The sequence below is a fragment of the Lytechinus variegatus genome, chromosome 6, assembly GCF_018143015.1.
Source record: "Lytechinus variegatus isolate NC3 chromosome 6, Lvar_3.0, whole genome shotgun sequence".
NCBI classification, from domain to species: domain Eukaryota; kingdom Metazoa; phylum Echinodermata; class Echinoidea; order Temnopleuroida; family Toxopneustidae; genus Lytechinus; species Lytechinus variegatus.
The window spans coordinates 17,168,392-17,196,098 of NC_054745.1; the positions used below are offsets into that span (position 1 = coordinate 17,168,392).

Here is a 27,707-nt window from a genome sequence, read left to right on the forward strand (position 1 = left end):
AGTTTTCTTTAGGCGAAATGGAGACATTGACAGCTTCATACTATTGTAACTCATCCATAAGTAGTATATAACTCTTGAAAACATAGTGTTGACACCAACGTCTTATCTCCAAATGTAGATTTCATGTCCATATTTAACAGAAGCTATTTTTTTACTCCCTTCTTGGAAGCCATCTTGGATTTTTTAAACATCTTTTCTTCACTGCATATAACCCTTTAAACCAATGGTTTGACAATATAATCTTATACCATAAGCGGACATTAAACAGACTATTTTACTTTTGGGGTAACAACAGCCATTATAAAATTCATTTGTGGAAGCCATCTTTGATTGGGGGACATGCCAACCACTAAATGTCCTGGTAACTTGTCCTAATCTATTGCTTGACCCCTATTCAAACCAAGGGTTAGACAACGTAATGCAGGCGATTATTAACAGACATTATTTTTAGACTCCATTTTTGCAAATCATCTTGGATTTGGGGAGATACAGGCTGCCCTTTTAACTTGTCTTAACGTATAATACCGGACCCTTTACACCATGGGTTAGACACCAAAATCATATTCCCGAGACAAAATATGTCGGGGTTTTTTATGGTTCTTAGATAACAACAGTCATTTTAGACTCCTATTTTGGAAGCCATTTTGGATATTTGAACATAGAGGAACATCGCCTTTCGGGAGGGCGCCCTTTCACGGTATATTGATAGTCACGACTTCAAAAACCGGAGAACAAAATCCCTCGATATCTCACCAATCGGACTACGAATACTCTTTATAAGGACTACATAATTTTCAGAAACACTTTGTCGACCTGTGATCTTATCGTTTTGGAGGATTTGGACTTTACATTGCCTATATTTTTGAACTTTTCTACAACCAACTGGGTAGTAAGATGGCGGCTAGTGGGCTTTCCCGAGGTTCATCCTACGCTAGCGCCACGAAAGCAGGCGCACACGAACATGAACGTCACGCTATGAACACGGAAGGTAAGCCTGTTTTTATCAAGCAGAGTGATATACCTTTGTCCAAGGACAATGCCGTAACAAGCCAGGAAATGTATAAAGCCCTGACTAAAACACTTTCCTTCACGAAATTACGTGGCATTCAGAAGATAGGAGGACTTTGGAGGTTATACTTGTCGGATCAGAAAAGTAGAATTGACCTCATATCAAAAGGTCTAGACTTGCGAAACTCATGTGTCACTGTCTTTGAGCTAAACCCATACCTACCTGCTAGCCAAGGCAATCTAACCAGAGTACTGATCAAAGATTTGCCATTATCTGTTCATGATGATGTTATCTTGAATGAATTCCAAGCTAAGAAATTGAAAATAGTGGGAAAGATCATACTGCAAAGACTTCGTGTTGATGGTAAACTGACAGAATGTCTAACCGGGGACAGAGTGTTATACATCGAAAACCCCTCTCAATCCCTGCCAAGGTTTGTCAATTTTGGCGCCTTCAAAGCGAGGGTGTTCCACCCAAATCAGATCACCAACGACAATTCGACCAAGCTTTGTTCGAATTGTCTGGAAAGGGGCCATCACCGTTCCAAGTGCAAGAATGAAGTGATCTGCCGCTTTTGTCACAAACCTGGCCACTATCAGAGAGACTGCACGACTACGGACCCAGACCATTCCCCCGCTCCTCGTGACGAAACTGCTCAACCCGGAATACAGGATGCCTCATCACCATCTACCAAACGAAATCAACCGCCAAATGTAGCACAACAAAGCATGATCACGACATTCTTGCAGAAAGAACGAGAGGCAGTTAGCAAGGTCACGGAAAATGTGGTTCCCATCTTCGAGTCGCAATCTTCGAACGACGATTCTAGCAACGACGGGGATGACGAGAGCGAACCGTCAAGACCCACCCGTAATCGCGATCGAGCATCAAGCGATACAACATCACAATCGAAGATAACACGTTTCGTCTCCGCTACACGCAACCCGCAACAAGATCTTTTCAGCAACAACTCGCCTCCTCTACAAGACCAAGCGTCTGGAGTTTCCTACAGCGATACACCAGTGCAAAGTCAACATCACGCTAATGGTCATGTTGATTCTCGTTTCTCTGATGTCTCAGCTGAGTCACCAGAGTTTGTTCGACCTCGTTTAAGATCTGGAAGCGTCAACAGTCAAAAAAGGAAGCAGAAAGGAATCAAAAGACAATCAAAAAAGAAATGAGCATATTTGAATACGATTCAACACATCTACATCCATTTTTCAGATGTCAGTCTGTCATTTGATCAGTCTTAATGTCCGCGGACTTAGAAATAAAGAAAAGAGAAGACAGATATTTCGATGGTTCCAACGACAAAAAGCTGATATAATCTTTATACAAGAAACATATTGGACAACTGATATAGAGAATTTAATCAGAAATGAATGGCATGGACCATGTTACTTTTCACATGGATCGAATCATTCATCAGGAATTGCAGTTCTTTTTAATCAAAAATTTGATGTTGATGTTATTTCTGTAAAACAGAATAATTGTGGGAGAATGTTGCTTCTGAAAATTGTTATTGATACTATGCACTATTCTCTTGTTAATATATATGGACCTACATCAAAAAAGGATAAGGAGAGATTTTTTAGAAATTTACAACTTTTTCTTACTAGGAATGGTGTGAATTATTCAGATTCTAATCTCATCTTAGGTGGAGACTGGAATTGTGTATCAAATGCTCGTGATGTTCAAGGTACTTACAGTAAATTTTACAAAAAACCACGAAATTTTTGTAAACTGTTAAAACAATATTCCCTTTGTGATATCTGGAGAAAAATGAACCCATTATGCAGGCAATTTACATGGAGAAACCAATCTCTACGAATCGCATCAAGACTAGATTATTGGCTTGTAAACAAAAATGTACAGCCCAGAGTAATAAAATCAGATATTAGACCGGCAATAAGAGCCGACCATAATGCAATATCGCTTAAGATTAAAATTAAAAAACAACAATAAAGGTCCTGGTTATTGGAAAATGAACACTAGTATTTTGAAAAATGAAAACTTTCAAGACAACATTCGTAATATTATATGTAAGATTCAAACTAAAGATTTTACTTCTTCCGAAAAGTGGGAACTATTGAAAATAAAGGTTCGTGAATTCACACAAAAATTTTGCAGTAAAAATACGGAAAGGAAAAAGGAGAGAAAAGATTTTTTACAGGAAAGAATGGATTTTCTTGGAAAACAGATTGATGAAAAAAAGAATGATATTGAAACAGAAATGAATTATAAATCAGTAAAAGAAGAACTCGAAAATATTTATAAATTTGAATCAAAAGGTGCAGGTATTCGAGCAAGAGTAAAATGGATGGAAGAAGGAGAAAGAAGCTCAAAGTATTTCTTAAGTTTGGAAAAAAGAAACGTTTCTCGAAAAGGTATAAACCAAATAAGATCAGTAGATGGGAAAAGAATACTCAATAAAGAAAATGATATTTTAAAAGAAACAATGAAATTTTATAGTATTTTATATACTGATGAAAATTCAAATGACGATAGTTTTGAAGAATATGTGCAATCAAAAAATATACCGTATCTGAATGATAATGATAAAAATTCCTGTGAAGGTTTGCTGACAATTACGGAATGTAAGCGTGCGATTTTCTCCATGCAAAAGAATAAAGCTCCCGGTTGTGACGGAATTCCCGTCGAATTTTATCAGGTGTTTTGGTCCGACATTAGTCATATGCTTGTCGAAGCACTGAATGAATGTTATAGTAATGGAACTATGTCAAACACTCAGAGGAAAGGTCTCATTACACTTTTATATAAAAAAGGAGACAGACTGAATTTAAAGAATTGGAGACCCATAACACTTTTAAATTGTGATTACAAAGTCATAGCAGCTGTGTTAGCCCGCAGATTACAAAAAATTATATCTCGGATTGTTAACCCAAATCAAACTGGTTACGTTAAAGGTCGACTGGCGGCCCATAATGTACGACTCGTAAAAGATGTGATTCACTATACAATAAAGAATAAGAAAACTGGAGCGATCATGTTGGTAGACTTCAGTAAAGCGTTTGATGTTATTAATATGCAGTTTGTAAACAGTTGTCTAGAAAAAATGAATTTTGGACCTTACTTCCAGAAGTGGGTAAGGGTTCTTTATGCTAATATCACAAGTTCGGTCATTGTAAATGGTTGGATCTCGGAAACATTCTCTGTCAAAAGAGGGATACGTCAAGGCTGCCCCCTATCGGCACTCTTGTTTATATTAGCAGCTGAATTTATGGCAAATAGAATAAGGCAAAATGATGGAATTAAAAGTATTGAATTTAAAGGATGCACTTCCGTCTTAAAGCTTTTACAGTACGCCGATGACACTCTTTTCTTCGTTAAAGATAAACCGTCGTTACTTAATATATTAAGTGAATTAGATTTATTTGGAAACATTGCAGGTCCAAAATTGAATAAAGACAAGACTGTTGTTTTTTGGATTGGGGATACCAGTAAAAGATGGCATCTTTCTGATTTGGATCTTAGTTGGACAACAGAGCCTGTTAAATATTTAGGGTATTTTATATCCACGGACCTCTACTATTCAATCAAAATAAGTTGGGAAAACAAATTGTCGAAATTACAGAAACTCCTAGATAACTGGAGGAGCAGATGTTTAACTTTTTTCGGAAGAATTACCGTTGTAAAATCGCTTGCTTTGAGTCAAGTAATTCATCTTATGACAGTAGATGTGACTCCGCAAATATATATCAAGAAACTGAATAGATCAATTTTTAATTTCATTTGGAATTCTAAGGTTGAAAAAGTAAAAAGATGTACACTCTCACAAGACTATAGCCAAGGTGGATTACGAATGATTGATATCACCAAACAATTACTCAGTTTTCGTTTAAGATGGCTTGGAAGACTGTTAGATGATAGTGATGGTCCATGGAAAGATATGTCTCATTACTTTTATAATTGTATCGGTGGCTTAACTCTTCTGTTGCACTGTAATTATGATTGTAATTTATTAGACTTTCGAAGTGTTCATATACCTGATTTTTATCTGGAAATCTTAAAAGCATGGAGTTATGTAAACAATAATACTACATGTGAAACTGGTTCTGTTAGAAACATGTATATTCACAAACAAGTATTATGGCATAATAAGAACATTGTTTGGAATAATAAGTCTTTGTTTTATGAAGATTGGTTCAAGAGTGGGATTATTTATGTACAGGATCTTTTTGAGGAAGGACAGTTTGTTTCTATGGAAAAAATTATAGTTCGCCTTACAACAAAGAAAGGCAAGCAGAATATTTTATTTGATTATGCAAAGTTAAAGAAAGCTATTCCAAAAGTGTGGTTAAAAGAGTTTTATACAAATATACAGACAGCGAATGATTTAAATTACTTTCTTGAAACTCCTACTTTTTTAATTGGAGAAAGGCTCGTCGCAGCGAGTGACATAAGTAGTAAACGTTTTTATAATCTAATTTGTTTAACACCGAATTATACAAATAGATGTTGTATCTTTTGGGAAAATATACTGCAGACTGATATTTACTGGTCTTCTGTGTTTAAAAGAAGCTTGACATGTATAGGTGAGCTTCGTTTACGAGAATTTAATTTTAAACTTTTATACAATTTATTACCCGTTAGAAGTAATCTTTTTAAATGGGGTCTTTCTGACGATAACTATTGTCCGCACTGTCATGTAAAAGAAGACTTAATACACGCTTTTATTGAATGTGATTTGAACAAACAATTCTTTTCTTATGTTAAGAGTGTTGTTATGTATACTTTTAAAGTCGAAATTCATGTGAATACTTTTTGTTTACTAAAACCAATACTGATATAAACACAGATATAACAATGACAGTCGCCTTTTGGTGTATACATAAAATGTTGCATAATAGAAATAGATATGGTATAGACAGAAGAGATTCATATTTGAAATACCTTTTTGTAAGAGAAATGGAAAATAGAATAATTACAAACAAAGAATTGAAGAAGCCAGATAAGAGATTGCCGGAGAAAATGTTAAATATATTGTGATGTTGAATTTATTATGACATGTGTGATGAATTATGAATAAATCCCTCGTTTAGAGGTACAAAAAAAACAACAAAAAAAAAACATCGACTTTCCTTGTAACTTGCCTCAATTTACTACTTGACCCTTAAACTCACCATTGCATACAACCCAAATTAAAGACACTAAAATAGGTAATATATCAATTTTTAATGTTTAGGATTTGGCAGCCATTTTGGACGTCATCTTGGATTTTCAGGATACCCTTGAGGGCTTGTGTTCACTCTCGCCTGAATCGGTATACCTTTTACCCCTACATCATTGAATATGCAGAGAAAAAGGATGTCTAGGGTGGATAAAAAGAGTCGGATATATTAAATTCAGTGAATGGCGGCCATCTTAAACGCTATCTTGAAAGCAACCACTTTCCCGGATGCGGACTTTGGTAGATTTTTAGTATATTCATCCTAAGATCAAATAGTACCAAAAAAAGGTTGACGATCATTTCTTTTGCAAGTTTTTGTGGGTCAAAATAGAGCAAAATGTGTAGACTGATGGCCATATTGTTTTTGAGGATTTCAACATCAAATTTAAGGTTGTCAAACAGCATATTTGGACTCAGCGCCCTCAAATTATGTTATATGCTTTTAAATTCAGCATTAACAAAATTTGCCTAAAGTGTTAGGCAGTCTACTTTTCTAAAATCTGGACCTGACTATACAAACCTCTCCATAATCAACAATAAGTCACCCAAAGTAAATCTAGACATTTTCACTAACTTTAAACAAGTGGAATGCCTCTGGTGGTCTCACCTGCATCACGCGATTCAATATACATGTAGCAGCAGTGCTGACTTTGAAAACTACTCTAACTCGCACAAGATGTTCAGTGATACTTGGTTACTCTTATTTCCACATTTTATGAACTAGACCAATACACTTACAGAGATATGATGGTAATTCAACAAATACCCCCAACGTGGCCAAAGTTCATTGACCTTTGACCTTGGTCATGTGACCAAAAATGCGCATAGGATGTTCAGTGATACTTGATTAATCTTATGTCCAAGTTTCAAGAACTAGGTCCATATATTTTCTATAAGTTATGATGACATTTCAAAAACTTAACCTTCTTTGATACCTTAATCACAGAAAATGGTCGAGAACTAAAAAAGTTATGATCCCTCGAAACAATGCTTGTATTTCCCTAATTTCATTAAATAAACTTGTTTTCACCGGTTTCCTACAGAAGCTATCGCACGGTAACAAGAGACTTCATGCATGGCTGATCGTCAACAAAACGGAGTGTCGAGTGAGTTTGAACGCTAGCCTGTAAATCTTCTTCATTTTCTGAAATTATTGAAATTCAAGCCTTATTTCAAATAACCAGAACTTTGTTATTTCTTTACCATTTTCTGTAATTGAGGTATCAAATTAAAGAGCAGATATTGACCTTTCTAAAAATGTGGTTTTCTTTTTAAAACACAGATACGGCCCGCCAAGTGATTTTTTGGTATCTCCTTTTCAAATTGTTTTTGCTCACTCATGCGTGAATGAGAAATAATCTAAGTAATATCATATGAAAGAGGAGATTCTAAGATTTACATTGCTAGGTCATTTGTCTATTTTATTTATGATTAAGTTATGATAAATCATCGCTAAATCTCGGTTTCGTTTTTTCTGGGACGCACTGTATATATATATATCTGTGTGTGTGTGTGTGGGTGGGTGTTTTGTACGATCGAGCGCATTTGGAACGTTCATTCATGATTTCGCCCCCCCCCCCCAATCTGAAAAATGGATCGACGCCCCTGGTACAAAAACTACCAAGGTGTCGAAATTCCGAACGGTTTGAGTGAATTGGTGCACTGATGTGAGTAATGCAATGTATTATTTTGAGTGAATTGGTGCACTGATGTGAGTAGAACTTGCTTGTGATGAGTTTGTGCAACGTTAACTCTCTAAGTTCTTAAGCGTTACTCACTAGATTAACTTATGCAATGCACTCAAAACATTTAGTTCAGTTACTCAATTAATTGACTTATTTAAATAAACTCATTTGGTATGTCACTATAGTGTCAAATAAAAAATACTCCATTAGGTGCTTTTTCAAAGTAACTTCATTGAGTGAAAGCACTCATCCATGTGAGTCACTACAGTGTCAAAAATACTTGGACATTTGAGTGTGATTACTAATAAATGTAAGTTCTCATTTTTTGTGTGTTGATTCAGATCAAAGACAATAATTATTATTGAAATAAAGAAATATACTTAAAAAAACATATAACTATAAATCAATGTAGGTAAAATGAATAGGTAAACTGTAACACTGATAATTTGAAGAGAAAATAGTATCATTGATATAAAGTGGCATAAAGCACATAACATGATTCCAAAGAGAAATTGATATATTGATATTTATTGATAAATTAATATTTGACAAATGACAAATCCTCAAAGTACGTTTTATAATAAATAATTTTTACAATGAAAAGATGCATCAACTGCATAACATATGCAGGGTTGAAACGTACCAATGAAATGAAAAAGAAAATGGAGGGACCTACTGATAAGCAAAGCTGTAGGAAATATGTAGACTCCAAAATATATGAAATGTAGCAAACAAAAATAATGTAAAAGGAAACAAAAATTGACTCGAGTACTGACATGCAAAATATATCACAAAAAATAAATCACGACAACATCAAAACAAAACCATAATACATTAATTCTATTGCAAAATGACATTATAAATAGGACCAGTGCATGCGTTAAAAATGAAGTAAAGTTGTCGTGCCGTACCTACATGAGTAGATAGATTATTATAAATGTTTGGACCGATTTAAAAAAAGATGGGGGCCTAGGGGGGCTATTGACAACCCCCTAAAAACACGATCAAGAAATAATGGATAATAGAAAATAGGAAAGAGTTTAAATATAAATTCAGTCTGTGAATATTATGCCAAAATCTATCACAAATTAGATTAGAAAAGGGTCAAATTTGTGCTCGCTCGCCTAGCTCTATCTCCTTACCCGTGGATATATCATATCGAAAATATTTTTAGAACGGCGGTTTAAAAAATAAGCTGAAATTTCATTCTCTTGAGCGAGCCCTATTGATATTGTATTCTTCTTTAATCTCACCATATTTCTTTTTCAATCTCACTAGAATCATGACGGTATTCTTGTTTGGGGCAACACCCACCTGCCCACCAAGTTTTATTAAACAAACTACTTATAGTGCAAAGGGAGCATCTCCGTGTTATTATCAATTCTTAATTTCTTTCACTCACATATCCAGTGTTTACTCAGATCTTTATAAAGTGAATGATGATTTGCTTTTAAATAATGATTTGTTGTACTTATGGAAAAATATACATATTACCGACTGCAATTGATATTGTTTGCATAAGTTTTATTTTAGCAAATGGCATTGTTTTTATTTACGACCATTTTATTTCCTTCCGTTGAAAATGAAATAAAGCTAATTTGAATTTGAAAAAAAAAAAATAAATTTTGCCCATACATGTACGCCGTGCCCCTTCCCCTCCTCATCTGGCTCATTTTACTATCCATTGATGACGATGTACATATCACTGTCTATAAAAAATATTGCCAAAATTAAAAATTCAATAACGTTGTCATTCGTTATCAAACTTTATGAGATTTCAGCATTTTTCTCAGTGAATTTTATTTAAGCCCTTAGTTTGGATATATATGTATATATATATATAATATATATATATATTCATTTATTTATTTATTTGTTTCTGCATGCCATGATAATGTACATAGTATAACCATCACAAAATTGATTACATTGAATTTTACATAATAATAATGTATAATTATGATGATTAACATAACATTAACATAACTGATTATAAAAAGGTTGCAGACATGCAGTGGTATGACAAAATAAGCAGATGCTTGAGCTTTTGTCAGACCTTTGGATATATGAAATGCATACATAAATATAAAAACAATACTGAAAACTCAAAACTAATGATTACTCAAAGAAGGGAAAGAAAAAGAAAAACAAAACAAAGAAAACTAAAGAAACAAATTATTATGTTCCACAACTATTTACAAATATTTACAAGGAGTGTGTGAGGCATAATAATACTTGAAATTATATCAATCCTTAAGTTTAAAATGTACAGTACAACAAAATGTGTCTTGCTAAAAAAATTACATCTTAGAGACAAGAATGCGTTTTACCCCATTTTTGAAGGAATGCACTGATAATATATTCCTAATACTAGTAGGTATCGAATTCCAAACATCAGGTCCATAATGTCTGATAGATTTGTGAGCCAACAGTGTGCGAGGGTTATACAAATGCATATTAGATGCTTGTCTTGTGTGGTAGGTATTGATAGAATTATTTTGTTGAAACATATTGGAAAAGCAGGTAGGTAACATTTTGGCATTAAACCGATACATAAAAAGGGAAGTTTGAAAAAAAGGACATCATCAACAGTAAGACATTACAGCTTTATAAAGAGAGGGCGTGTATGATCACGGTAACCAACTCCAGCACAAATGCGAATTGCTTTCTTTTGCAACAAAAGGATTGGGTTTGTGACACACTTGTTGATGTTGCCCAAAGAATATTGCAATATGACACATAAGGTAGAATAAGAGTATTGAACAACATGTAAAGTATTTTATAAGGTACAAGGTACTTAACTTTATACAGTATACCTATATTTCGAGAAATTGGTTTACTGATGTGTTTCATGTGATCCAGTTAAGTTGATCATTGATATAGACCCCAAGGAACCACGTAAATGTCCGTCTTTCCAGCAAAGCATTGTCAAGTTTCAATCTTAAATCATGGTCAGCACATGACTTCCTGCCTTTAAAGTGTACATAATTAGTCTTTTTAACATTCAGTGATAACATATTACTTCGAAACCAATTAGATAATTTCGGAAGTTCGACATTAATGGTGTTTTCTAAGATATCAATATCACGGTGTGATAGGAAAACACTTGCGTCATCAGCAAATAATATATAATTAAATGTGTTTGATACCAAACAAATATCATTTATTAATGTCATCATCATCATCAGTATTCATATCAGTATCATAATCCTTATTTATCCATCTATTCAACTCGACTGGAAAATTGGTTCAAGACATAGCCACGCCTTTTTAACCACACTCAGAATGAATGGTAAAAGGTAAGTTTGTGTGCTTGATACCTATATTTGAAAAATTAATTTATATTAAATTATATGTATTAGTAATACACGTTTGCATTAACTTACCGAAACAGGCTTCAAAGTTGTCAAGACACCTCGGTGTTCAGTAGGTAAATGAAATATGTCTGGCGAATCAATAGCAAATAAGAGTATTTTACGCACCCGCGCGCGCAACACTCTGAGGTTCGTGCTCACACCCATGGGCATATTCACATTCTCCCTTCCTTACTCACGTCCATGCACAGGCTCACGTGCGTGCGCCCCCCCCCCCCTCTCTCCCTCTCTTTTTTTTTTGGGGGGGGGTTCCACTCTCTCCACCTCTCATGTGAAAATCCAATCAAAGAAGGAGGGGGAATTTTCTTTTCCTTTCACGATTTTTGCAAACTACATCATAAACAACTGTCGTAAACGGGATTAATTAATTGAACGTAGGGTTGTTCTTTTTTCGGGATTTGTTATTCCTTGCCAATGTCCAATACAATTTACCCAAATTATGAGTTATTAATGATAAGAAGAACAAAAGGTGTTCCGTCATAGGCTTTCAGTGTATTTTCTTATTGTTTATCGTTCAAAATAAATGAATGTTCAAAACACTACAATTAAATTAACTATTAGTGTAAACAGCGCTGCCTCCCCATTGAAAAACGCAGTTTCTACATTTTTCTCAAGTCGAAGCGAATGCTCGGTTTCCCCATTGAAAAAACACAGTATGTACAGAGTGAAAAAAAAATTCTATTCATTTTTTTTTTTTTGGGGGGGGCACTTACTCAGTCTATATTGCTTCTTTGCCATGACATAATGTATCAATCTGTAATTCAATTAAAAAAATAGCTCAGAATGTGGAAAGCTCCCACTACCATCCAGGTCGCCCTCTGCGCTAAAATCCCCAAAATCATGATAATGGTAAAAAAATAAATTAAAAAATAATTACATCAACATACAACTTGCAAAGTTTGTAATTAACAAGTAATTAACAAGTCTCCTCAGTCGATTTCGCCTTTTGTTAGTTTGTGCTTAGCTTTAATGTAATACTAGTTTAGAAACACTGGGGTGCCCGTTAAAAACTGCAACAGCCCTTTAGTAAAATTCCAACCTTTTTGAGACAATTTTCGTAAAGTTTGGGACTTTTAATACCACAGATGGCACCCTTGTTGGTAGAGGACGCCCTCCATTTTCTAAGCTATTAGTTTCCCTTGATTTACATAATTACATATTGATACATTATTTCGTGGTATTAAAGCCATATCGACTGTTAATTTATGCCAAAAATGAATTTAAGTAACATGTTCTTCATTTGCGTTTTTACATGGGAAAATTGAGCATTTGCTTCAAATCTACATTTAAGACAATATATCAAAATACAACAATAACAACATATGTTTGATTATTTGCCTGCAAGCACATATATAATCTACAATATGACAATGAAAGAATATTTAAGAAATAAAATAGTTTCGAGCGGCTTCGAATAAAATAACATGCTTATTATCTTAATTTGTACAAAATGTAGATATTGCGCTTCTCCATGGACAAATCCTAAATTCCGTGTAGATACTGCGTTTTGCAGTTACTGAAAAGTGGCTTTCCCACAAAAAAGTCAGAAAAATGGATATGTCATGTGAAAAGGGTAGTTTACTGACTACTTTTCTAAAAAAAATGAAAATTGAAATAAAAGTTCAGATACTGCGTTTTTCCGTAAGGGGGAAGAGCTTTGTTTTTCGTTCAGACGCTACAATCCCTCGCACAAAACGCACATCCATTGGAATTTTTTTATTCCATGTTGGGTTTTGAAATATTCTAATAGGGGGAGAGAAGGGGAGATGCTACTAAGGCACTCTGGTCAAACAATGAATTTTCTTTGATCGATTTGTAGGAGAACTTTTTATTTCCAAATTGAAAGGGTTGTTTGCCTCAATCTGTACACTTTTCGTAGCTGTACAAGAACAAAAATTCCAAAGAAAACCCATGTGAAAATGGGATCAATGACATTTACTCCAGCGAAAGTTGCTCTAACCTCTTTTCTCTGAATATTACCTGATTACACTAATAACTTGGCGACAGATGTTTTTAAAAGTTTGCCCGACTCCTGCTTATCCACACTAAACCTTATTGTATTTATCGAATATTCAATATAAGGGGAATCATAACTACCAACTGCTTCTACTCCTCTACAAGGGGTCAAACAGACAGGGGTAGATAAGCGATACAAGCAATGCTTATTAAAAGTAAAGAAGAAGAAAGATAATTACAGTTGAGTGAAAAGTATTAATACAACATTATTAAAAGTTGTAACAGTTGTAATTAAAAGCATTTAATTTTAACCAGTCATGAACTGTCAAGAATTGATTGACGTATTTGCATATGTGCAGGGTTACTGCTATCTGCTACTATGTAGACTGTTCTTTACTACTTTTAGTTGTTTTCACTTTTCTTTCTTTGATTTTTCTTTTCCTTTTTTTTCTTCTCTCTCCTTTTGTGGTTTTGTTAATGGATTTGATGTTGTGTTGATGTATGTGAGGATGTGTGTGTGTGTGTGCGTGTGTGTGCGGGTGTATTTCGGAGTCAGTACAATCTTCGTTTTGTTTTTGTGTGAGGGAAGGGAATACTTCATCCCTGATTTATCATTATTTTTTCCATACATTCTTTGTTAAAGATAAATTCCAGTAGTTGCAGTAAACACTGATTTCATGAGAAAGTCTGTAAAACCAGGCTTAATTGTCAGAATATCATCGAGGATCTAGATCTGGTACAGTTACATAAACTGAACTTTGTGAAATCTTGAAATCTACGCTGAAAAACGTTCACACTGAAGATTACCAACACAGATAGGCACACGTGGGACAGTGTATTATTATTGCTGGAATAAAGACCCGACGGAAGTGACCGAATCCGCGCTTATTTTGCTTATTTCTCAGCAATTACACAATTTCTTCCAGGATCCTTTGGCACATATTTTTTATTCATACAAACAGACACTTGGGTGGTCATTATATCAGATTCTGTAAAAAGTCATTTTGAGATCGTTACCAAAACTGGAATTTATCTTTAATAATTGAGCAATCGGATATGAATTTTCCTTGTAGATCATTATAAATTATAAAAAGAAATTGTAAACGTCTTTTACATTAATACACGGCTATTATGCATTCCCATTTGTATTTCATGAATAATCGATTGCCAGTTGATTTATATTTTTGCATTATATGACTTGCCATTTGAACTGAATGAATTCAGTAACTAACATTACGGAATAAACAAATATAAAAATTATACTAATGTATATATATCGCCTTCCGAGAAAAATGGGGGCACTTCGGCGTGCGCCACGGAGATAAAAACCCTATTTTTACGATCAAAGGGATTTGGATGAAATGTGAAGATTAATGTCAATATTTCTATAGTGATAGCCCTTTTCAATAGCAATTTGTATTGTTAAAGAGAGAATTATACTAAGGTTTTTACACACAAGTTGCTTTCCTTGTAAATTAATCTGTCCATGTGAAATATTCAATCATTTATTTGACTAGAATAATGCCTTAGTTTATTGGTCACTGCAAAAACTCCGGTGTTGATTTAACACAAGCCCGGAATCTATATATGTCCACACAAGAGAATTATTGAAGCAACACAAGTTTGGAATCAAACCGATGCTATTTTAATACTAATTGGTGTTGTATATATAAACACCTATATGTGTTAGACCAAACTAAAACTGGTGTTGTTTAACACTTCTCTGGTGTGGACATTTATAGATTCTGGGCTGGTGTTAAATCAACACCAGAGTTTTTGCAGTGCAGATTTAAACTACATGTATATCTCCCGATAATAAAGAATCACAAACCAGTAATAGCTTTTATATGAAGAGTAAATACGATCAAATGCAGAGAGTAATGGATTTATTTTCATTTAACGATCTTTAACGATCTTCTCCTGATTAAAAGAATAACATTTAGGGACATACATTGAAATAATTTTGAGAATAGCTTCCTTGAAGAATGCATTCAAAATTTATGTAAGATTTGTGTTTGGAGGGCCCTTTAATGGAAAATTATTACCAAGATAGGCGCTAAAGATCCTTAATTGTAAAACTCACATTTTAATTACTCTAAAGCCTTTTTCGGATGATAAGACAAAGCTCTAAGTTTTACAAAATAATGTATTAAACAAGTGGAATGCCTCTGGCCGTCTCACCTGCATCACGCGATTCAACATAGCAGCAGTGCTGACTTTAAAAACTACTATAACTCACACAAGATGTTCAGTAATACTTGGTTACTCTTATTTCCACGTTTTATGAATTAGACCAATACACTTACAGAGATAGGATGGTAATTCAACAAATACCCCCAATGCGGCCAAAGTTCATTGATCTCACATGACCTTTGACCTTGATCATGTGACCTGAAACTTGCACAGGATATTTAGTGATACTTGATTACTCTTAGGTCCAAGTTTCAAAAGTCAGATCAATAAACTTGCAAAGTTATGATAGTAATTCAACAGATACCCCCATTATGGCCAAAGTTCATTGACCTTTGACCCTGGTCATGTGACCTAAAATGCGCACAGGATGTTCAGTGATACTTGATTACTCTTATGTCCAAGTTTTATGAACTAGACCAACATACTTTCAAAGTTATGATGGTAATTCAACAAATACCCCCATTCGGCCAAAGTTCATTGACCCTAAATGACCTTTGACCTTGATCATGTGACCTGAAACTTGCACAGGATGTTCAGTGATACTTGATTACTATTATGTCCAAGTTTCATGAATCAGATCCAAAAACTTTTAAAGTTTTGATTGTAATTCAACAGATACCCCCAAATCGGCCAAAGTTCATTGACCCTAAATGACCTTTGACCTTGGTCATGTGACGTGAAACTCATGCAGGATGTTTGGTGATACTTGATTAATCTTATGTCCAAGTTTAATGAACTAGGTCCATATATTTTCTAAGTTATGATGACATTTCAAAAACTTAACCTCAGGTTAAGATTTTGATGTTGATTCCCCCAACATTGCCTAAGTTCATTGACCCTGAATGACCTTTGACCTTGATCATGTGACATGAAACTCTAATAGAATGTTTAGCAATACTTGATTAACTTTATGGCCAAGTTTCATGAACTAGGTCCATATACTTTTTAAGTTATGATGTCATTTCTAAAACTTAACCTCAGGTTAAGATTTGATGTTGACGCCGCCGTCGCCGTCGGAAAAGCGGCGCCTATAGTCTCACTCTGCTATGCAGGTGAGACAAAAATTGAAAAATGAACTAAAAAAGAGAATCATTCGATAATGTGCGTTGGTGTTCTACCTGACGTGTGCATATTTTTTTCTGTCGCAAATAGTATATTGTCCAATAACATTTCTCATATGAAAGCCAGAACAAAAACAAAAAGAGAATCATTAAGCATACTCGTGGCACCACAATAAATACATTATATAAGGTGCCCCACAAAACGTACAACATCGCAACATCAAAATTAAAACATCGGTGCTAGCAATAGGTATAACTTCTTTAATAAAATGTGTTGCCGAATGTGACTCATTTTCTTGAGGCTCCTTGATTTGAGAGTGTAAGATTTGGGCCCTGAAAAGCCCTATTTTTCAAAGCAAAATAATAGTGACTAGAACTGATAACTTCCCCCCTAGTCCACAAGGTTGAAGATGATTACACGGCAAAAACTACGGTGTTGATTTAACACCATCCCGGAATCAATATATGTCCACACCAGAGAAATATTAAAACATTACCAGTTTGGAATCAAACTGATGCTGTTTAATACTAATTGGTGTTGTATAAACACCTATGTGGTGTTAGACCAAAACGAAACTGGTGTTGCTTAACACTTCTCTGGTGTGGACATATATAGATTTCGGGCTGTTGTTAAATCAACACCGGATTTTTACAGTTTAGCTTTACTACACTGATTAAAAAATAAAAACGATGAAGTTCAAGCTCATTAAATTCGAGCACAATAAACAACGCAGATACTAAAATCAATAAACACCCAATGATTCAATGGTTTCAATGTCATACACTCACAAACATTACCATCAGCAGATGGGACTTCAATTCATTATCCACGTGCTTCCTACGAGGCTTCAGGTTAATCTCCATAAAATTAATGAATTCATTCATATAAACATTCGTTTCCTTCTGTTGCACATGATTCCTCACTTGTGCTAATTTCCCATGTTCATGGACTTGTCGGATGTTATATCCAACAAGTCCTCTTTAATCCGACAGTTATAAACATTCATTTTCTTCTATTGCACATATTCTTCACTTGTGCAAACATAAATTCATACAAAATTAATTTGCTATTAAGAATATACAAGCTATGTTTTCAAATGAATAAGTCCCTAAAAGCAAAAGCTGAAAAACACATACACACTACAATAAATACGATAGAAAGAAATTAAGAAAGGCTCAAATCTGCATGGGCAGTGGTTTGATTGTGAAAAAGAAACACGGGGCCGGTTTCATAAAACTTGTCATGATAATAAATTTGCAATAGCAGTTAAAAAGCTACTGAATTACTTAATAATAATAATGGGTATTTAGAGGCGCTAAAAACAGAAGTACCATAGCGCGTACAAAAGTAGGAAATAATTTAATATTTGCAATGATTACTACAATATTCAAGATAAAAAGGGAAATATTAATTATTGAGGAAAAAGATATGTCTTAAGGGATGATTTGAAGCCAAGAACACTGGAAACATCTCTTATTGAAAGAGGGATAGCATTCCAAGTCTTGGCAGCTGCTACAGCAAACCGTTTTTCGGCAGAGGAGAGTTTTGACAAGGGAATGCAAAGTCTGTATGTGTCAATCCGATTGGCTGATATTGAATTTATTATAAAAATTGCCGAATCATGTTTATGTCTTTGCTACATGGGAGCGTTTCATGAAAAGACTTGTCGGACGTTTTATCCAACAAGTCCTGTTTTATCGGACAGTTACCATAGTAACGGTCCTACGCAGCCAATCAAAATCAAAGCTGTCAGATCCAAAAACAAAATGGTTCCCCTGTATTTATTTTTTTGTGAGGGACTTGCATTAAAATTTCAAAGGCCTAGCTTCAGTCACTGTTAACGCATTAATCCTCACCTTTTGCACCAACTCCTTCAACGTTCTCACAATCCCTCTCCTGTCGATTCTGCATGTCTTGCATTGCTTTTCTAACCATTACTGGATTGTGATGAAGAACATCTATCTCATGCCAAACATGTACCTGCAAGTCACCAAGATGTGCTCAACCAAATTACCAACTAGATGACAGTTACGTGACATTCACTCGCAAAAAAAATGCAAAAGGGGGAATATTGTATGATATTTGAAGAAAAATAAATGATGAAACCAAAACCAGAATGGGTTACGTGCATGCACATTAAAATCATTATAGACTTGAAAAAAGTAGGTTTTGTAGCCTTCGCCTTCAAAGGACTATAGCACTTTTATCCATGGCCATGGTGACAATTGTGACGCAAGCAATGTGACAAATTAAGCTTGATGAGCTACTCAATTATATAAAATATAAATCAGAATAAATGCTGTATTTTTATATGGCTGAACTTTGAACTTCGTATTACCTTTTAATAGAAACCCCCTGTACACACACACACACACTCATATCCAGAATCCATCTTGATGTGACAAAAATTCCAAGAATATTTCTGCGCATCCAGATCATTTTTGAAGCGAAATGACGTTTTGCAAGTCAGAAACTGCCTTTGTTTAGATCGAAGGCAGACGGTTGACTTCCGTTACAAGCCATTATCTTTGTTACAGTGCATGAATCAGGTTTTTTTTAAGAGGCGCGATAGCTCAGTCCGTAGATCAGGGGTTTCGGATTCCTGTCACCCGTGTTCGATTTCCACTTGGTGGGCTAGTGCCCTTTGGTAAGGTAATAATCCTCACCACTAGGTCCCTCGGATAATACTTTAAGCCGTCGGTCCTCTGGTTGCTTGCTTACAAGCATTCATGCTTTCTTCGCATTCAAGCAAAATCTCCAATCTCCAAATTATAATCTATTTACTTTAAAGGAAACGACACTACATAAAAAAGTCATCTGATTTATCATGTTTAAGCAGTAGAATTTGGTCTTAGGTAGCTATATCGTGAATCGAGGGTGTCCCGTTGTGTCTTATCTCCAAGACTGGTCATGTATATGTGCCCATGGTCACTGGTAGGATCAGTTAGTCCACTGTAATAGTGATAATCTTCGTTTATATCCGATGGGACACAAGGGAGAGGACCACGATCATCTACTTGCTTCGGTGTAGTTCTATTATTGACTGGAGATTGATCCCTTTGTGTCATATATCTGGGGAGAAATGAATAATAATTAGAGTTTTAAATAATAGACTGTTTTCGCGCCTTTCCCCAAACCAGGAGGATAAAAATACATTCTCTAGGTCATGTAACGTACGTAGGATAGCAACGATTTTGGATATTAATAAAAGTGGGCTTAATGCTCCCTGGCGGGCATAATGTGCTCATGCTGAAAACCTTTTCAGGAGGAACAGAATCTTCATTACAATACCCCCCCCAAAAAAAAAAAAAAGACCAGAGATGACACTAAGGAAACAATTTACCCGTCAACAACAAGTTTATGGTAACTAAAATATAGAAAAAGGGGGATAAAATTCTTACATGCAATTTTTTTTTTTTTTTATTTATTTATTTATTTATTTTATTATTATTTTTTTTTTTGGGGGGGGCAAACTAACCCCCATCGCCCCCTCCTTGGGTACACTAGTGGTAATATTATCCAATCGCTAATCTTATGAAAATTAGGGAAAATTGCAGAATTTCATTGGTCAATAGGTTAAAAGCTCTTACGTGCAAATCCCGAATACTAAGATGGCCACCAATACCAGAGTTGCTAATGAGGACATTATTCCGAGGGTAAGAGTTATTGAATTCTTTGGTGATTCTGCTGAAAAAAATGTTAAGATAGACAATGAAACGATGAAAGAGATGTTGACAAATCGTTATAAAAGCGAAAAGAACTGCTAGGGGAATTAACGGTTTCTCTAACTTCTTGTTAATATAATATGTTTTATTATCTATTGTTATGATTATCATTATCAGTTTTGGCTAACAATCTCGACTTCTTCAATGATTTGGGAGGAGAGGTTTTCCTTCTTCGTCTTCTTATACTTTTCTTTCTTTCTCCTTAACCTTCCTCCTCCTCTTCTCCTTATGCTTTCTTCTTCCTCTTCACCTCCTCCTCCTTGTACACTCTTCTTCCTCTTTTCCTCTTCGTCCTTATACTTTCGTCTTCTTTTTCTCCTCATTTTTCTCCTCTTCCTTCTTCTTCTTCTTATTCTCCTCCTTATTCCCATTCTTTTCTTCGTCCTCTTCCTTCTTCTATTTCTTTCTATTCTTCTCCTCCCCCCCCCCTCTTCTTCTTCTTCCTCATGTTTCACCTCTATGCTTTTCATGACATTATTCCCACAAAATATACTATGAACGGTACGAGCCGTTGCGCAATCCTTACATTGACGGCGGAAGCCAAAAAATTTAGGGGGTGTCCACCTGACATTTTGTGATGGACACAGTTAAAAAATTGGACAAGCGCCTAAATTTTAGAAGTTGCTGACCAAAAATTTTTGACATGCAAGAAACAAAAAAAAAGGTTATCAACCTAAATTTTAGGGGGGGGCAACACACGTTACAAGGGGGGGTCCACGTGAATTTAGGGGGGACGCAGGAAAAAAAATTGACGAGCAAAAAAAAAAAAAAATTAGGGGGGATCGTCCCCCCGCTTCCGCCGCCTATGAATCCTTAGGCCTTTTCCCTTACCTAGACACTTCAGATCTTCGCGGATATCCCATTCACCTGTAGACCCATTGCAGATCCAAGTTGTCCTTGCAGTTTCGTTGACCGTGTTGCCATTGCAAACGATGATGACATTCTCACCGGGACTGTAGCTATCTTTCGGATCAGCAATATAAGTATCTGATGAGAGTCCAGTCGGTGAGTCGCATGTCACTTCTGTAAAACAAGACAAGTTGGCGTTTGTATGTCATTTCCTTTTCTCTTTTCACCTTCCTTTCGCTGCCTTCTCCTATTCCTTCTCATAAGTCTACTTTGTTTTCCTTCTCCGCTTCTTCTTATGATTTTCATTACAGATCGAGCATACTGATGTTTTGATCATTATATTTATTACTTTTATTATTATCACCATACTGTCTTATTTCCTTGTTGTTTGGTGACTGTGTTTTAAAACTTTTGAATGCTATCGAAATTACCTGTATCACAGTTTTTGCCAGTATAGCCAGTCATACAGTGACATTCATAATTAGACACGTTAAACGGTTGGCAAGTTCCAAACTTGCAAGGCCGGCAGAACAGGCGTCAACTAAAGGATAAAACAATTCACACAATAATGTTATTATTTGATATGTATAATATTCCTTTTCGTGGTTATTCTAGTATTGCTTAATGCAGTTAAATATCAATTTCCTTCATTATATTATTTTTATCTTTTTAGATTTAACCATGCTTTAAAAATTATCAACATAATTTCATGCACAAGAAGAAGAAAGAAGAAAAAAGCAGAAGGGAGTAGAAGAAGAAAAATGAATGAGAAGAGGAATTACGTGAATTGAACATTACAATCACTAAATGAATAGTATTATTTACCATTATACTGAAAAAAGGGTAAAACAAAATCTTAATTAGATTCATCTTTTTTTAGTCTAAAATGTGAGTTTTATTGATGAAAATTGTCAAAAATACGCAATAGATGCCCAGCTATTGTTTATATGCACAAGACGTATTTCAAGTCAGATGCCTACTCTGTTGAGAATTAATGCCGAACATTGCATCCAAGAATATGTTTTCGCTTTTTTCTGTTTAATGCACACATCTCTCTTTTTGTGTTAATTCGTACGGAAAAGGTATTATCCTTTCATTTTGTACAATCATGGATAGTATATTGAACGTAATTCACTAGATCTTGCATGTTTTTTGTCCTAATTTAATAAGATTTGTAGCATATTTTGGATGTTTATGTATAAAGCATGCTTCTAGTGTTCGAAACAATCATAGGCCTATAACTGAACTCAAATATAGACCTTATTTTGTTAAATTGATTGACCCCCCCCCCCCCTTCGATCTACAAATAAATTCCAGCTTTGGTCACGACTTCAAAATGAGTTCGTACAAAATCCAATGAAATGACCCCAAAGTGTTTGTTTGTATAACTAAAAAATATGTGCCAAAGGATTCTGGAAGAAATTATGTAATTGCTGAGGGGCAATTCCATACAATATGTACGTCCGACCCCCTATATGTGGGACATTCATGAAATTTTCTGTCTCTGATTTCTTGTTCTTTTGACAGTCTGGAATGTTCTCAAAGGACCATGACTCGTTCAGTTTATGAAGTGAAGTAAGACTTGAGAAAAGTGGTGGTCGGACGTACAAAAAGGTTGATTATCTTGCCCTGAGAAATTAGCAAATAAGCAACCGGATTCGGGTCAAGCGTCGGGCCGACATTCAGGGTCCCCCACGTACGCTTATCTGCGTTTGTGATCTTCAGTGTGAACATTTTTCAGCGTAGATTTCACAAAGTTTATGTAACTGTACCAGATTAAGATCCCCGGTTAAGATCCTCGATGATATAGTGACAATTAAGCTTGGTTTCACACAATTTCTCGTGAAATCAGTGTTTACTGCAACTACTTTCATTTATCTTTAACTCACCTACGATACAGAAGCCACTTGGTTGTTGGATAATGCCAATACTCGTATAAAGAGATGGCCAGGTATGGTTCTGACCCTCCATTATCCCGACACCTTGCAGCATCCAATCACTCCACATCAGTGTCCCTTCATAGACCACAACCCCGAATGGATGTAGGACACCGTGGGTGACACCTAGGAGGGTCCTCCTAAGACTGCCATCAAGGTCGCTCGATTCGATCTTGTCGAGGCGAGCGTCACACCATATCAAACGATTTCCTGGTTGAGTAGGAAAAGAAAAGAAGGGCGTGAATCGCAATGTTTTTTAACAATACGTCTTAAACGAAGGCCCAAAGTGAAGACCTGAATGTATAATGAAGTTCACTGAGCGAAAAGATAGCGGCATTGTTAAAGGAAATGAAATTGTGAATCGGTGGCAGTGTATCAAAAACATACATGTACATTTAAATTGTTACTGGATTCATACCTTTAATGTCATACGTGATGCCGTTAGGCCATCCGAGTTCAGTATCGATGATCACCTGGCGATCTGACCCGTCCCGATTGGACATCTCAATATTGGGTGTGGTACCCCAGTCAGTCCAATAAAGCTTGTCATTGGTCGGAACAACTATGATAGCCCTCGGCATGTCCAGATCGTTGATCAATACTCTCTGGTTGGATCCGTCAAACTCGATCGTTTCGATGGTTTTCAATTCCGCATCCGTCCAGAAAATCACCCCGTTTTCGCTGTCAACAAATAAGCCGTCAGGAACTGAAAAAATACAGAATTCGAATGAAGACGGACAGTCAACATGCCCGATACGTCGAGTCTTCTCTCCTACTCCTGCTCTACAACCCCACCCGCCTACTCGACAAGCTTTTCTCTCCTCTCCAACTCAAACCGGCCTTCCACCAGCTCTCCCATCCTGCTTCAGGTTCTGCCTACAGCTCAAGCCCCCCCCCCCCCTTCTGATTTACAGTCCTTTTATCAACTACACTCATTTCCGAAAGATACTTTTCTGTCTAACCTCCACTGTTTTGCCTCTCCATTTCACTCCTACCTCTATCCACTTCTCTTAATCGTTTTAACGACTTCACACATAGTGTACCGTCAACCACTTTAGCTATTGATTCGAAAGAATTTAACACAAAACCCAAGAAGCGAAGCAAGTTTATTGAATTATTGAAAAGAGTGAAATGAGAGGAACAATTGAAAACAAGTTTCATCAAAATCGGAAATTGCAAGTTATGAACATTTAAAAAATTTTGCTGTACATTCTATGGGGATCCTCAATATGGCCAACGTGCTTCAAAAGGGCAGATTTCGTGGACAACTATCCATTTCTTTTGTACACAAATTTTCAGATTTTCCCCATTATCTTTCAATTTGCATCTTGCCTCATTCTGAGCATAACGTATGTCATAAGAAATTATAATTCGCACCACATAAATTAGGTCAAGGTCAGGATGCGATAATGTGAAATATGTAAAATAAAGGGGAAATCTATAAATTTTTGTACAACGCAAATGGAGAGTTTGTTTCCATAATCAGCCATTTTGGAGCATGTTTTCCAATTTGAGGATCCCCATAGAAGGTACAACAAGACTTCAAACTTCCATACCTCGCTTATTCTATAACCGAATTTGATGAAACAAGTTTAAAATTCCTCCTCTAATTTTATTCTTTCTAATAATATTGATTCTCTCCTTGTATTTTGATTTCCTTTAAGATCAGTGGTGTTCAAATACACCAGTTCGTAGTTACTTCATGGACAATTTTGGTCAAATGACCTTTCATAACTTTCATTATGATAGGCATATTTCAAAGCAAGATATTACGTAAGCTTGCCTTACATAGCAGGATGAAGAAATTGAATAGACCCGGTGACTAGAATAGCACACCAATTAACACTTTATGAAGGTAATTGTTGCATTCCTACTTTGAATGCATATCATAGCATGTTGCAGAATGTACTTGGCAAACTGTGAATACCAGTCGTTCGTGGACGCATTGTTGTTTTTTGTGGATGTAAATAAAAACCAAAATTCAAAAGAATATATGAATAATGAAGACATCAAACTTAGCGCTTATCTCTTTAGATTTTAAAACCACATGTCACTTTAGTACAAATGACCTTCCTCTGATCATGCGTAGAATGTTTTGATCATGCGTAGAAGGGAACTACGAACTGGCTTAGGGCAATAGCTCTATGCTTAGGGGTAAGACGGAAAGGAGCAGGGAAAGTGTCCGTCTCCATTGCGTCACAACAAGACATCGGATTATCAATGCATCACGAATACACTTATAGTTATCAACAGTTTTGAGTGTATGGCTAAACGGCTTGCCTTACATGTATGTACGTCGGCATAGCTGGGCCCCATTGCATATTAATTACATAGTAACTTTGTCATTTAATGGTTACATTCCTCAATCACCAATCAGAATCAAAGATTTCGCGGAAATTACCATTGAATGGGAAAGATACTAGAATAGAAACTGTTGTGCAATGGAATCTAACTCTTTAGAGCTGGACAACAAACCTCCTAGTCCTTGTGCGACTATTCTTTGATTAGACCCATCCATTTGGGCAGCATTCAAAACCTTCCGCTCCACATCTGTCCAGTAAACGTCCTTGCCAATGACGTCATAACCCACTGCAACTGGACTTTCTACAAATAGAAAAGGCAGCTTTCTGAAGTCGAGGCTATTTGCGTGTGAAACATAGATGGCTCCTCCGCTAAGGCTTGTTAGAAACATCAGAGGACCTGCCGAAGAGATAGCAATTACAATGACATTCTTCATTTATCAATATACATGTCCTTGATACTTCAGGATCCCGTCTTATAAATGTCTTGTGATTGATCCAATCAACCTCAACTGTATGAAAATCCATCGTCATAATTTTTCCTACGGGAAATCTTTTCGTAACTGACGAAAGGAGCTAGTACAGTGATGAATGTATAAAATCTAGAACGCATTTTGAACACATGTATTTTGGATGTTAGCGTTGCTGGCTTTCCGTAGTTGTGGTTAATCGGATCAATTAAATCTCCTTGTAAGACTCTCCCTTGGACTCCGTTGCATATACAAGTTACCACTGCGGTAACGTGTTTGAAATCCTTGATTCTGATTGGCTGTTGAGCATCGTTACAATGGTAGTAAACATTGGATGGAAAAGTTACCGTTTATGCATTGTGTCCCTAAACGTATCTTCAAATGCTTTACAATCATGACAATGGTCTTGGGTTGTTGGCGTGGTCCACATAGACTGTAGACTTCAAAGGACAGTCCTCTTGACCGAGGCGCATGTGTGTGTGTGTGTGTGTGGGGGGGTTCGTCAGTACTTCCGCCATAGACACAAGAGGGTGAAATAGCGATCAAGGCATTTCAGGCTTATTATTGGTCACATGAAACGAAAGCCTCTTTATTTATGTATATTCATTTATCATGCCCTTTTTAACCCTTAACATGCCCGCTGAGTATGAGCCCTGTGCCACGATACTCTGCCAGATTAAGTTTGGTTTTAAAGGGAAAAGGATGTGACATACAATGCACATGTTACTCAAAGAAACGTACACAGAATAAAGGCCTGGTTGCACGCTACGTAATATAATCCCTCATGCGTGCTATACAATGCGAGTATTTCAATGGTCAAACAATTAATCTATTGACCAATGCGAGTAAACTTGAACGTGGCGCTGCACCGTATACGAGTACACACGGACATGACACTCCGTCGTATGCGAGTGTACATGAACATGGCACGTTAAGGGTTAAGTGGAAACCTATTATCGACTCGTAATTATCTAAAAGTGCGTCATGAAGTGAGAACACTTTTTTCCTTTTTCTAATCGAACCTGGAAAAAACCAGAAAGGTTTGTGCCCTCTGATTATACAGTAGTCGGTTCGTCCTTGGAGCGTTGTGGCCCAGTGGATAAGTCTCCGGACTTTGAAACAGAGGGTCGTGGTTTCAAATCCCAGCCATGAGGTAGTTTCCTTCAGCAAGTAATTCATCCACATCGTGCTGCACTCAACCCAAGTGAGGTGAATGGGTACCTGGCAGGAATTTATTCCTTAAAATTCGTGTGCGCTGTAATCTTAGTAAGTACGGCTGCCAAGCTACAGCTGGGGTAATAATATCCAAATCCTTTGGAAGCGGACAGAGACATTATTCATAATGTGATATGCGCTATACAAGAACTGTATATTAGTTATTATTATTATTACCTGCATCTTCTGTTGGATCGCAGTTGAGTTCATCGCTCTGATCTGGGCAATCAGGAAGGCCATCACACTGCCATGATAGAGGAAGACAAAGATCTTCGCAGGAATACTCGTCTTCTAAACATCTTCCATACAGTGCTTTCGAATACGACTGACCTGAAACATTCATAATCATCACGAATATATTTCGGCAAGGAAGGAGCAGAGAAGGTAAGGATTTTTTTTCAAGAAGGTACTTATTCAATACAAATTACAATGAACTGTTATAAATCAACACTGTTCTTTTTCGTGAACTTGAATTTTCGAAGAAAGACAAAGACAAAAATTAAAATGATACTTAATGTCACACAAACCTAACGAGAATAGAGAATTTGAATAAACCTACAAAATAATTGTAGGGATTATATAACGATTGAATAGATAAATTAGTTTATGAATTAATAAACAACAAAAGAAAGGTAGAAATGAATGAATTAATTAACGAAAATATTATCCCATTAACTCAGTATGCCTAAGATATGAGTTATTAGAAGCATTAGTGTAAGGTTTTACAAATATTGGATGGAA

The 27,707-nt window shown here is 35.9% G+C and overlaps 1 pseudogene; it reads right to left on the reverse strand.

The window, feature by feature from the left end:
• Positions 1 to 19,301: 19,301 nt before the first annotated feature.
• LOC121417595 lies at positions 19,302 to 27,324 on the reverse strand (annotated as a pseudogene).
• Between the last annotated feature and the right edge of the window lie 383 nt (positions 27,325 to 27,707).